This window comes from Macaca fascicularis, chromosome 4 (genome assembly GCF_037993035.2).
Source record: "Macaca fascicularis isolate 582-1 chromosome 4, T2T-MFA8v1.1".
Lineage (NCBI taxonomy): Eukaryota > Metazoa > Chordata > Mammalia > Primates > Cercopithecidae > Macaca > Macaca fascicularis.
Genome location: NC_088378.1, coordinates 132,395,001 through 132,407,932, shown reverse-complemented (window position 1 = coordinate 132,407,932; position 12,932 = coordinate 132,395,001). Strand labels below are relative to the sequence as shown.

Sequence of the window (12,932 nt, the reverse complement as noted above, 5' to 3'; positions counted from 1 at the left end):
CCTGAACTGCGAACCAGGATGCTTCAAAGCTCCCCCAGGTGATTCTAATCTTATGTTCAGCCAAGTTTCAAAAGCACTGCCCTAGATCCAATCCATTCTCCCTCCTTGTTAGGGACTTGAGTGCGGCCCCACTCCTGACATCAGCACGAGGCCGGCTGTGCATGCATACAGGCGGAACTGTCCTCTTGTCCACCTTTGGGATTCCCCCAGCCCACCCTCCTGGGCCATCTCTCAGCAGTCTCTGCAGAGCCCAGAGGCGCTGCTAGGTCTCACGCTCAAGAGGGCAAGCCCCTGCCAGATGGGAGCAGGTTTTCAGCAGAAACCTCTGGGCTTCCGACTTTCACAGGCCTGGGAGCCCTGTCCTCACCGGGAGGAACAAAGAAAACAAGGCAGGTGACCCTGCCCGCATTGTTCTCAGGCTGGGACGGTAATCCCCCGGGGCAGGGGGCAGCGGAGCATCCCTCCTGTGAGAGCAAGCCCAGGGCAGAGCTGACCTGAGGTTGCAGGTTTGGCTAAGGCAAGCAGTGAAGGACTGGTGGGGCCCGAGCTCAGATGGAATGTCAGCATATGTTCTCAGGCACCTGGACATCTGGGCTGATCAGTGACCGACACTGGAAATTCCTGTGCGGGCAGACACAGGGGACCTCGAGGGCCCCTTCCTGGTCCCACAGCACCGTTGTGTGCTTGAGAAGTGGCCCTGGGGAGCAGGAAAGAGCCCCCTCCCTCCCAAACACACGTAGCAGATGACCCTCTGAGATCATGCTCTCAAAATCTATCCCTGCCTCATCTTCTCAGGGAAGGTAGGATGTGTCCAGGGAGGCTTAAATGACAAGAGGGGCATCCTTCATCTACCTGCAGCTTCTCTACCCCAATTCACAACCACTGCCCTGCCCAGGGTGGCTGGGGCCCAGGTCCGTGGTACTGTGTTGGTGTCTCTGCCCTATCTGGGACACTGAGGCCCGGATTTGTGACTTTGTCCCCTTCTCTTCCCAGAGTTCAGATCCCAGGGGTGTCTGGTGCCTCTCTGCCCTGACTGATGCCAAGAGGTGTCTCCCAATTAGTGGGACAACAGTGTCAGCAGGGGCAGGAAACAGTTTCAGCTGGGCCTGTCCAGCTGGGCAAAGCAGCCTCCCCCATTCCTCCATAAGGCTGTGGGTCACTAGGGAGAGGCTTTCCTTCTAAGGTGGGGTTAGGCAGCTCTAACCCAAGCCCCTGCACTTGGATTGGGCCCCTGGCCCATTGTCCTTTCCAGGGAAGCCAGCAGAGCTCTCAGGCCTGGCTCACTCCTCCCTGACTTGGCTAACGAGGGCCTGAGTCAGCATCTCCCCACCAAAGCCCCACATTCATCAAGTACCTCTCACCCATAACTCCTCTACCACTGTCTCATCTGAGACCTAAGACCCTGAAGGGAAAACAGGCAAAATGGATACACTATTCCCATTCTGTAGATGAGGAATCTACAGAGAGGCTAGAAAGATGGTGAAGCCACACAGCAAGCTGGTGACCCAGCACAGAGCAGGTGAGGCCCCATCCACAGAACAATCAGCCTTCCACTCCCCACCCGGAAGTGGGCTGAGAAACACCAACCAAAGCACAGCAGGGAAGGTGCAGGTAGACACTGGTGACATAGCAGAGATAAAAGGCTGTGCTGTGTGGTCACACCCACGGATCTGACTACGAGTTAGGGTAAGCAAGTGCCTACGCTCCCTACCCCATTCCCCTGCAGATGCCTCAGATTTACCCTGACCTTGGGGTGGGGTCAAGGAGCAGCCACAGGAAGCCACCAGCCACTCAAGGTTTCTAAAAACAGTCCTTGGAGCAGGCCAGAAAGGAGGCCATGGGAACTGCTGACTCACCAGCTCCCCATCACAGGCCAATGACCTGAGGGAGGTACAGTTCACGGGCCGCTCGGCTGTCCCTCGCGTGCTTGCCTGATTCCCGTCCTCCCAAACCCAGGTCTACACTGGCACACAAGCTGGGCTGACCAGTCCCTCTACACAAAAATCATGCATGGGCTCTGTGAGCAGTACGGGGAGAAGGCAGAGGGGAATGGTCACTTCTGAGTTCCAAACCCTGACTCCAGCATCCACTAGCGGGTGGGGCATGTCTTATCATGTCTCTGAGCTTAATGCTCCGTATCTGGAAAACAAGAGTCACGGCTTCACTGTGTTGGCATGTTGATTACAAAAAATGATGAACGGCTCAGTGCTGGGCACATGGGGCGTGTTCCAGAAACGAGCACTGGGAAGGAAAGTAAATGTAACTATTATTGATCTGTGAATAGAAGAAGGGGCTTGGGGAGGACGCCTCCATTCTGAGGGTCTGTGTCCACTGAATGTGGCCTTCAGAGCTGGGGAGTTGGGCTAGGTGTTGATAGCAATGCTTTCCTTCATTTACCACCTCCTGGGCATGGGCCAGTCCCTCCGGCTCAGCAGTTCTCCACCCCGCTGTGCCTTTGCAGGTGCCTTCCTGCAGCTCACTCTCACTTCAACCAAGTTTCATCTCAATGTCTCCTCCTGAAAGAGATCATGACACCTGAAACACTAAGCCTCCGTCCCGCTCCCGCTCCTCACCTCACTGCACTGATCACTACCTGACATTCTACTAGGCATCTGTTTCTCTGGCTTCCTAGTTATCTACCCTAAATAGATCACGAGCCCTACAAGGAGAGACTCATGCATTCCTTAATCACAGAACAGAGCCTAGCTCTAGTAGGTGCTCAAGTATTTGCCAGATGAATGACTGAGTCTCCAAGACGTGTGCCTGCCTTCCAAGGCAGGACGGTGGGCTCTGGCTCCACTGGAGAACGCAGGGAGCCCAGACAGATGCAGGTACAGTGCGGGTTGATGACCATTTCCAGGCCCTCGGGCCTCCTCCCTACACCACCTGTCTGCAAACCCAAAGCCCCCGGAAGGTTCTAGCCCTGGTGAGTCAGTTCCCCTGCGGACTCTGGAACCATCAGGATTCCAGAGGAAGGAGGCAGGTGGGTGAGGAGGGGTGGGGAGGAGCTGAGGGATGGGGAGGAGCTGAGGGATGTCTGGGTGTCTGAAGGCCTGATGGCCCCAGCTCTCCCCATGCATGCTGCTGCTTTCCTGCCCTCCCAGCAGCGGAAAGGAAGGATGCTCCGATCCATGAAGCTCCTTAGTCCTGGTGGCTGCCAGTCCTGTTCCCCTGGACACATCTGCCTGCCCTGGCCCCCCTTGCCGGGGGCTCTAAGGACAAGGCTCACCACTGCCAATACCGCCAGACTCCTACCTCCCTGGGAGGAAGCTGGCTTCTGACCCCTGTGCCACATTTGTCTCTCTAGGTTACATCTGTACCCTTGAACACAGTTGGAGCTGACGCCACCACACCTCTTGCCTCTCAGAATTCCCCTGACAAACCTAGCAAATTCCCCAACCCAGGGGCCTCCTCACCTGCTCTTCCCTCCTCCCCTACCCCGTGCTTGTGGCTGGCAGCTTCGGGTAATAAGTAACTGCCATCCTTGAGGGCTGAGATTCTGATAAGAGATGATTAACGCTACCCATTTATTATAATTTAAGATTATCAAGTGGTTAAACTGTAAACCTCTTCATTAATTAAAAAAGAAAAGCCCATGAGGAACCAGGAGATGGGATTAATCCTGTACCAGGGGTTGGGCCGCTGGGTTTCTCTCCCCGTATGAAGTATGCTCCCTGCCTGCTTAATACACAACATTCCCCTTCCCACTCAAACCGGGACCCCAAGGAGCTCATTCGAGGAGCTGGTTTTCTCATCCACCACGGCCTCTGAGCATGATCTTGCCCCCATCCTTCTTCTCAAAGCCCCCTGCAGGATCCTCCTGAGAGCCAACCACCTGTCCCAAAATCCTTCCTTATTGTCTGACTCTAACCTAAATCCCTCCGGCTGCAGTCCAAGCCCATTTCCTTTGGTTCAGTCTGCGTCTGGAGACAGACAACAGCTGGCCTCCATCCTCTCTGGAATAAATTGTACAAGAAACTACCAGCAAACCAGCACAGACATCTTGGGATGGATGGCATTCTTTGCAGGGTGGGAGGGAGCTTTCTGCCATGATGACCCCCACATCCCGAACGCAAACCCCACCAGAAGACTGAGTCATGATTACAGACAAGAGCAAGATCTCAGTGCCCAACAACCTCAAAATCACTGGGCCAAATGCAAAAGGAGGCTGGGAGCGGTGGCCCACGCCTGTAATCCCAGCACTTTGGGAGGCCGAGGCGGACGGATCACCTGAGGTCAGGAGTTTGAGACCAGCCTGACCAACATGGTGCAACGCCATCTCTACTAAAAATGCAAAAATTAGCCGGGCGTGGTGGTGCATGCCTGTGGTCCCAGCTACTCAGGAGGCTGAAACAGGGAGAACTGCTTGAATCTGGGAGGTGGAGGTTGCAGTGAGCCGAGATCACACCACTCTACTCCAGTCTGAGTGACAGAGTGAGACTCAGTCTCATAAAATAAATAGAAAAGCAAAAGGAGTATTTAGGAGTATTACCCTACTCAGATCAGTCAGGCTCCCTGACTCAGATCTCAGGCCACATCAGTTACCGTAGGGGCTCTGGCCACCAAGGCCCCCATTTGGAAGCCACAGGGTTGCAGTTCAAAGATGATCCCCAGATAGTGTAGAAAAGAAGAGGGAGCCTACACACGGGGCTGGTGTCCCTGACCATGCACTATGCCTGCCCTCACTACCCAGGTATGCCAGAAGCAGAGAGGCCAGCTAGGCACAGTTGTCCTGCCTCTTCTGCCCTGTATGCATTTCCCCCCGCCAACCATCCATCCCCAGCCAAGTAGGGCGTGGGACGTGACTGGGATTAAGAAACAGAGAGCCATTTTGTGCTGAAGGTATGGAAAAGTACTGCCAGGCCCTCTTAGTACAGAGAGGCTAGGCTGAGGTGAGGGATGGGGAGAGAGGGTTGGAAAAACCTCCAACTCCCCTAACCCGGGGCCCAGGATGAGAAGTCAGGCAACAGGAAATGGAAACTCTTCAGTCTGAGACACAGCCCCATTGTGAGATGCGAGGGGCAGAAGGAACGAGGCCACGCCTCAGACACACACACATCCTTTCTCTGCTCCACAAGGGCTGGGATTCTAAGCACAGACGTTTCCAAGCCTGTTTAACCCCTAACACCCAACCAGGCTCTGGCAAGGCCTCAGCCTTCCTGGTGGAATGAAAGAACATTTGACAGACAAGCCTGTATAGCACTGGCTCCTCCCTAGCCTGGAGTCATGACTGTGCTCTCTTCACCTGTAAAATGGGAATGATGCCACCTCCTCATCAATTCTCAAGGTTATGGATCAAAAGGCTCGATGGAGAGCATGAAGGCAGGTGCACAGGCAAGTTAGAGATGCTCCCGATGCATGTAGTTTGTGTTTACAAATGTCCATGGTTGTGGGGTAAGAGTGCTTTGTACGCGGCTGGGAGGACAACGAAAGAAGGGAGAGTAATGTGCCAGGTTTCTAAGTCAGGCAGGGAGCAGCCTCTATGTCTTACACAGCTGCATCCTGTCCCCCTGTGAACTGTCTTCAGTGAGTGGTAACAGGGGCAGCCACTTCTCAGACTTGCCCAGGGAGGTCCATCTCCCCTCAAGCCTGCTGAAAAAGAGCCCTTCATCCTGGGCTGCTGAGAGCTAAACAACTGTCCAAGCAGTGGACTGCCAGGACGCAGCCTGTACTCTTCATGCCCCTTGGCCCTCTCGCCATGTGTAAAATTAGGCTCCTGGCTACTTCCCAGGAAGGGTAGGGGAACAGGAGGGCAAGGTGTAGAACAGGCGGTTCTCTTCACCTTCACTCCCCCTAGGGACCCCTGAGCCATGTCCCGCTTTGGAGGCACAAAAAATGTAGCTGTGCACACCTGCCATAAATGCCAGATCTAGCCAGGCACCAGCTCCCTGACCCATACACAGGGCAACCCACCCAACCTATTAACCCAACAAAGATGGGACCAGAGTCAAGGACAAACTTCCGCTGCTCAATGCAGCTCAAACCAGGGTCAACTGATTCATTAAGTGTTTGCTGAACACCAACAATGTGCCCAGGCACTGGGCAAAATAAAGGAAGTGCAAGACACAGACCCTGCCCAGGAGAATCTCATAGTTTAACAATAGACAGGCAGCAGTCAGGAAAGAGGTACATGACAGCAGAAGATGGCAGAGAAAGCAGCCAACAAATCAATAGCGAGACCAGGACAGTTCCGGGGGCTCACTCCATGCCCCTTTCAAGCCCAAGCAACGGTGAAACAGGGCAAGAAGCCCAAACACAGATGGAAATGAGGCTCAAAAGACATGAATGAACAAGGAACCAGAGCAATCTCCCAGTCAGGTATTCCACCCACTCTAAAAACAGTGCTCGGCCCTCCTCCCCCTCCCCTACTCCACCTTTCCTGGCCTGCAACCCCACCATGGACCCTAAAAAAAACCTGGAAAACTCCTGAAAATTTTAGCCACCCCCTTCTTCCATTCTTTCTAGATTTGTGGTGAGAAGATACACACATAGTTTTCACCTTAAGAAGAGAAATACCTGCTTAGCTGGTAAAATCACCTGATCAGTGTACATTATGAACCATAAGGGCTGAGGGATAGTTGGTGCTTCCCTGCAGAGTAGGAGGCTGAGAGGCTGGGCTGGAGCAGGCCATTAGAAGGAATCTGGAGACTATAAGGAAACAAGTCAGAGATCAATGAAAAAGGATTCTTTCTACAGCCCGGTCTACCTCCTAGGGAGCCACTGCTGAACAATCTTGAGTCCACGAGGACTGACCTGGCAAGGCAATCACATGGCTTGCACAAACTACATGCTTTCTGTCAGCTGGTCCGGGGGGTGCGCTCACCTCGGCTGCGCTTACAAGTTTTCCAGTGGATAGGACCAGAGCAGGAATGAAAACTGACGAGGCACAGAGGGAGGCCAGATGTGGCATTAGAAACCTCGGCTTCTGACCCAATACTCTAGCACTGCCCAGGAGAACTCTCACATGATGGAAATGCTCTGTATCTGCGCGGTCCCCTGTGGCTACTGAGCACTGGAAATGGAGCCAGTGACTGGAGAACTAAAATTGAATTTTATTAGTTTTAATTTTAAATTGGCTGGGCGCAGTGGCTCAAGCCTGTAATCCCAGCACTTTGGGAGGCTGAGACGGGCGGATCACGAGGTCAGGAGATCGAGACCATCCTGGCGAACACGGTGAAACCCCGTCTCTACTAAAAATACAAGAAAATTAGCCGGGCGAGGTGGTGGGCACCTGTAGTCCCAGCTACTCCGGAGGCTGAGGCAGGAGAATGGCGTGAACCCGGGTGGGGTGGAGCTTGCAGTGAGCCGAGATCGCGCCACTGCACTCCAGCCTGGGGCACAGAGCCAGACTCCGTCTCAAAAAAAAAAAAAAAAAAATTTTAAATTAAGCAGGCAGGCTGGGCGCGGTGGCTCACACCTATAATCCTAGCACTTTGGGAGGCCAACGTGGGTGGATCACATGAGGTCAGAAGTTCGAGACCAGCCTGACCAACATGGTGAAACCCCATCTCTACTAAAAATACAAAAATTAGCCGGGCATGGTGGCGAATGCCTATAGTCCCAGCTACTCTGGAGGCTGAGGCAGGAGAATCACTTGAACCCAGGAGATGGACGTTGTGGTGAGCTGAGATCATACCATTGCAGTCAAGCCTGGACAATGAGAGCAAAACTCTGTCTCAAAAAAGAAAAGAAAAAATGTAATTAAGCAGGCAGGCTGGGCATGGTGGCTCAGGCCTGTAATCCCAGCACTTTGGGAGGCTGAGGTACGCAGATCACTTGAAGTCAGGAGTTCAAGACCAGCCTAGCCAACATGGTGAAACTCCGTCCCTACAAAACATACAAAAATTAGCCGGGTGTGGTGGTGCATGCCTGTAATCCCAGCTACTTAGGAGGCTTGAGGCAGGAGAATGGCTTGAACCCAGGAAGCGGAGGTAGCAGTGAGCCAAGATGGCAACACTGCACTCCAGCATGGGTGAGAGAGATTCTGTCTCAAAAATTAAATAAGTAAGCAGGCATAATGATTAGTAATATCAAGTCAAAAAGGTAAAATTGTATAGCGGCATGTGGGTAATGACTACCATACTAGTATCAAGATTGTATCAAGCACATCCTACCTGCAGCCTCCTTTGGCAGAGCCTGCCTCCCCGGGACCCTCAGGATGACCCATGCCATGAGCCACTGTCCATAGCACATTCCTGACTTTGGATTACACACAGTCCTGTGCTGTTTCAAGTCTTGCCTGTGCTTGTGTTTTCCGTTCATCTGAAGGACAGGGCAAGTCTTGGGCCCCCATGGGACTGGGTGGAGCTGAGAGCACACTAGGTCCAAGGCTGCACTCGTCCATGGGCCTCTGCAGGACTCCCCTCCCGGACCACACCACCTTTGTGTGGGACACGGATCAACACTGGGAACAGCCGGATAGGTGTTTCTGGCCCTGCCACACTCTCTTCTCGGTGACTCTCTGTCCTGGTATCCTATCTCCAACTTGGTCTGCAGACCAAAGGCTCACCTAGTTTCTCTTGTCCTTCTCCTCAAAGCATTCCACAGCACTGCTGTGTAGGAAGCTAGCAGTCTGCTATCTAAATTTAAAGACTCAAAAGACAAGAACGAACTAGGCTTGAAAGACATGAATGAACTAGGACCAGAGCATCTCCCAGTCAGGTGTTCACTACAGTCCCCAGGAACCAATCCAGGTTGGTATCCTTGGGGGGGGATTGGTTCCAAGACCCCCTGTGGACACCCCTATCTGCAGTGCTCAAGTCCCACAGTCAGTCCTTTGGAGCTCACAGATACGAAGGGTCAGCTATACGCTTTTAGTGATTATAGAAGTGATACTGGTTTTCAGAGTATGTTCTGCTAAAACCAGAGGTTTGTATACCTCATACATTAAAAATAACCAGTGTGGAAGTGGCTAATGGTACAAGCATATATTTTATCCCTTAAAAAATTGAGTTATTTGTTATAAAAGCAACACGAGCACATTATAGAAAATGTGAGAGGCAAAGAAAGAGAAAGTCATCAATAATCCTGTCTCCCCAGCTCAGCCCTGCCTGGCTTCTGTTTTTAAATTGAGTTTCTATGACTCAATACTAACGGAGAGAACCACACACTTTAACTTGCATCTCCCTGCTTTCCGCACCCCCTCATCTCGCTTTTGTATAACTTGAAGTCTGGTTCATGCCTCAGGCCCACTTTGAGAAACACCAAATGGAAGCACCAGGTCCCTATTCCAGCCTGTCAAAGGGTCTCCCATGCCACAGGCCAGAGCCCACCAATTCAGTAAGCACCGATTAAATTGTGTGCAGAGCAGTGGGGAAGAGGAGTGTAAGAGTATGTATACACAGGTGGGAAGCTGGCCTCAGGCAGCTTAGAGTCTAGGGAAAATTTTAAGATGTATACATAGGCCGGGTGTGGTGGCTCATGCCTATAATCCCAGTACTTTGGGAGGCTGAGGTGGGCAGATCACGAGGTCAGAAGTTCCAGACCAGTCTGGACAACATAGTGAAACCCTGTTTCTACTAAAAATACAAAAAAATTAGCCAGGTGTGGCGGTGTGCGCCTGTAATCCCAGCTACTCGGGAGGCTGAGGCAGGAGAATCATGTGAACCCGGGAGGTGGAGGTTGCAGTGAGCTGAGATCGTACCACTGCACTCCAGCCTGGGTGACAGTGAGAGACTCTGTCTCAAAAAAAAAAAAAGATGTGTACACAATAACCCCAACACTGGGTAGGTGGAGATAGAGGGTTTGACCACATGCAGCAGCTCTCAGTCTCAGAGCATTCCAAAAAGAGAGGCTGTGCCAAAACTCAGTTCTGTGAACTCTGAATTTCCAGTGTGGTTGGTGGTGACAGGAACTTTCTAGAACAGGACCCAAAAGTACCTGCCTCGGCTGTGGGAGCCTGCCCTGGGTTTAGACAGACATACTCCCAGAGCAATGCTGACACACGCTTTCACCAGGCAACCTGTTGACCTGTCTAAACAGAGCAGAGTGTGACCAGCTAGGAGGGCACTGCATGGATGATGGGCAGAGGGGTATGGTCAGCACAGCTAGGAGGGCACTGCACGGATGATGGGCAGAGGGGTATGGTTAGCACCCAGCACATCTGTTGGCTTGGGGGAGAATCTGGCCCGGCAGGACACCCACTGCAGGGGCTAGTGACAGTTTTCCAGATTGTTTCCCAGGAGGTGGGCCCGGCTGAAGGGCAGAGGGGGGCTCCGTCGGTGCTGTCTCTGGGTTTGGGGGCTGTTGGGAGAGAGGCCAAAGGAGAGAGAGAAACACGGCTTCATGGTTCAGGACATTCATTAATAATTACCCTCATGCTTGGTGCTAGGTTTTGGATCCAATCAGGTACAAACCAAGGGCTTGCAGGGAGGGAGGGAGGGGAGAGAAGGGTGGAGACCAGGCAACAGCCCCCGTGCAATGTCCTCTGACCCGGGGCAGAGGAGCCTAGAGGGTAATGGAGCTAGAAAGGAGGTAACCCCTAGGCCAGGGTCAGGGGAGCCACCTAAACAGCCCAAGCCTAGAGGAACTTTTCTACCTTGAAGCACACAGGCCCTCACAATATGCCCCACCCCAACTCAATCCATAATATGCATTGCATGGTGACCCGCTCCCACCACGGTATGGCCCCACCAACCTCAAAGGCAGAAATGATGTCCAGTAATTCATTCCCACAACCTTAATCCAGCACTGGGCATACAGCTGGCACTTACTAAGTGTTTTTGGCCTTATTGAACACGTGCTCAGCTCAGAGAGGTGCAGTGACCTGGACTAAACACACAGCAAATCAGCAGAGCTGGCCCAGGACTCAGCTGTCTTCTAGTCCCCCAACTGTGGGTGAGTGCAACTCTCTGGGCCATGCATTTGGGTGGATTGCAGGGCTGAGGCTAGAGTCTGGGAGATGGGGGAGGTGGGGTGTTGAAAAGCTGTTAATCAGGACACCCTCCCTTTTCCTGCTAGGCCGGGGGATGCTGACAAGACACTACTGCCTCGGCTCGCCCCGCTTCGCCCACTCAGCACTTATCCCCTTGGCGAGAGGCAGCCCTTCCACTCGCTGCTCTGAAGGGGGCAGGGATGCTGAGAAGAGAAGGGCACCCTTCCAAAGCTAACACTGTCAGGATGCATTCCACTGCCCGGGAGGTGAGAATTTTATTTGAACAGGAGTGATAGGGAAGGTAGGGGATGGACGTCTTTCTCCTCCAGAGAGTCTGAATAGGTGCCTACCTCCATCCTGCACCGGGGGCATGAGAGGAGCAGGAACCTTGCATTAGACACAAAGGGTACCCAAGCCAAAGTAAACATCCATAAAGGGCCCCGCCCTGAGGTCCTTGGCATGCTACAGAATAACCTGTTCCAAACCATGTGGGCAAGACTAAAGCGATACCCTCCCAAGGTGCAGACCAGAGTCCAGCTAGAGGTTAACCCTAGGGAAACAAAGCGGGTGGATGTGACACAGCACGGGTTTAGCTGACTGGGAGGTCAGACAGAAACACAGCGAAGAGGCAATTAGATCTCCACTACCTGATTCTTCCTTGGGGGTTTTAGTCTCAGGGTCCCCTGACCACAGACCTGTCAAGCAGCAGGGGTTAGAAGCACTCAACAAAAGTCAGGGGCCTATTAGGGCTGTCAGGATAGGTGTGGGGGAGGGGCTGGGGATTGAGTTAACAGTCCCACCTCTGAGCTGTGGCACCCACTTATGTAGCCAGAATGTCAAACAAAACTATATATGGGGCTGGGCGTGGTGCCTCGCGCCTGTAATCCCAGCACCTTGGGAGGCCAAGGCGGCCAGATCACCTGAGGTCAGGAGTTGGAGACCGGCCTGGCCAACATGGCGAAACTGTGTCTCCACTAAAAATACAAAAAAAATTTGCCAGACGTGGTGGTGCGCACCTGTAATCCCAGCTACTCAGGAGGCTGAGCCTGGAGAATCACTTGAACCTGGGAGGTGGAGGTTGCAGTGAGCTGAGATCGTACCACTGCACCCCAGCCTAGGTGACAGAGTGAGACTCCACCTCAAAACAAAATGCAACAAAAAAACTATATATGGTCGATGTGGTCAGGAAACAGCAGTACTTTGGGGTCAGAACCCAGAAGACTGAACAGTGCAGAGCTGGGGAGCAAAGGGGCCAGCTAACACATGCACGGGGCACTTCCTGGGTGCTGACAGTGAGGTGTGTGTGGAAAACCCAGTCTCAAGGAGTAGCTTGTAGCCTAGCAAGATTCGAAAGACTGGCAGCAATTTAGGACATGACAGCCTCTACGCAAAGCTCTGGCTCTGGACTCAGAGGGCATGGGTTCAAGCCACTAACTAGCTCTGTGACCTCGACTAAGTTACCCTCTGCCTCAGTTGCCTTGCAAAATTAGGTTCCCCACAGTGCCTGTCCCTTAGCGTTGTTGGGAAATCGAGACAATGTAGGCCATGGCAGCTCCCATTATGGCTGACATGCGGGACTGGTGTGACTCTCCTTGCTACCACCTCCCAAAGTCCTTTCTGTCATCAGTGGATACGAACGTCGAGTTCTTTGTAAAAGTTGAAACTCACTGCCAGGTGCGGTGGCTCACGCCTGTAATCCCAGCACTTTGGGAGGCCAAGGTACACAGATCACCTGAGGTTGGGAGTTCGAGACCAGCCTGACCAACATGGAGAAACCCTGTCTCTACTAAAAATACAAAATTAGCTGGGTGTGGTGGCGCATGCCTGTAATCCCAGCTACTTCTCGGGAGGCTGAGGCGGGAGAATCGCTTAAACCCGGGAGGCGGAGATTGCAGTGAGCCTACCATTGTACTCTAGCCTGGGCAACAAGAGCAAAACTCCATTTCAAAAAACAAACAAACAGCCGGGCGCGGTGGCTCAAGCCTGTAATCCCAGCACTTTGGGAGGCCGAGACGGGCGGATCACGAGGTCAGGAGATCGAGACCATCCTGGCTAACAC

At 52.9% G+C, this 12,932-nt stretch overlaps 1 protein-coding gene across 1 annotated transcript in view; it reads right to left on the bottom strand.

Moving 5' to 3' along the window:
- The window catches only part of KCNK5 (potassium two pore domain channel subfamily K member 5), a 40,464-nt gene that overhangs the window by 15,109 nt on the left and 12,423 nt on the right, over window positions 1-12,932 (bottom strand). The gene's annotated exons all lie outside the window — the stretch shown is intronic.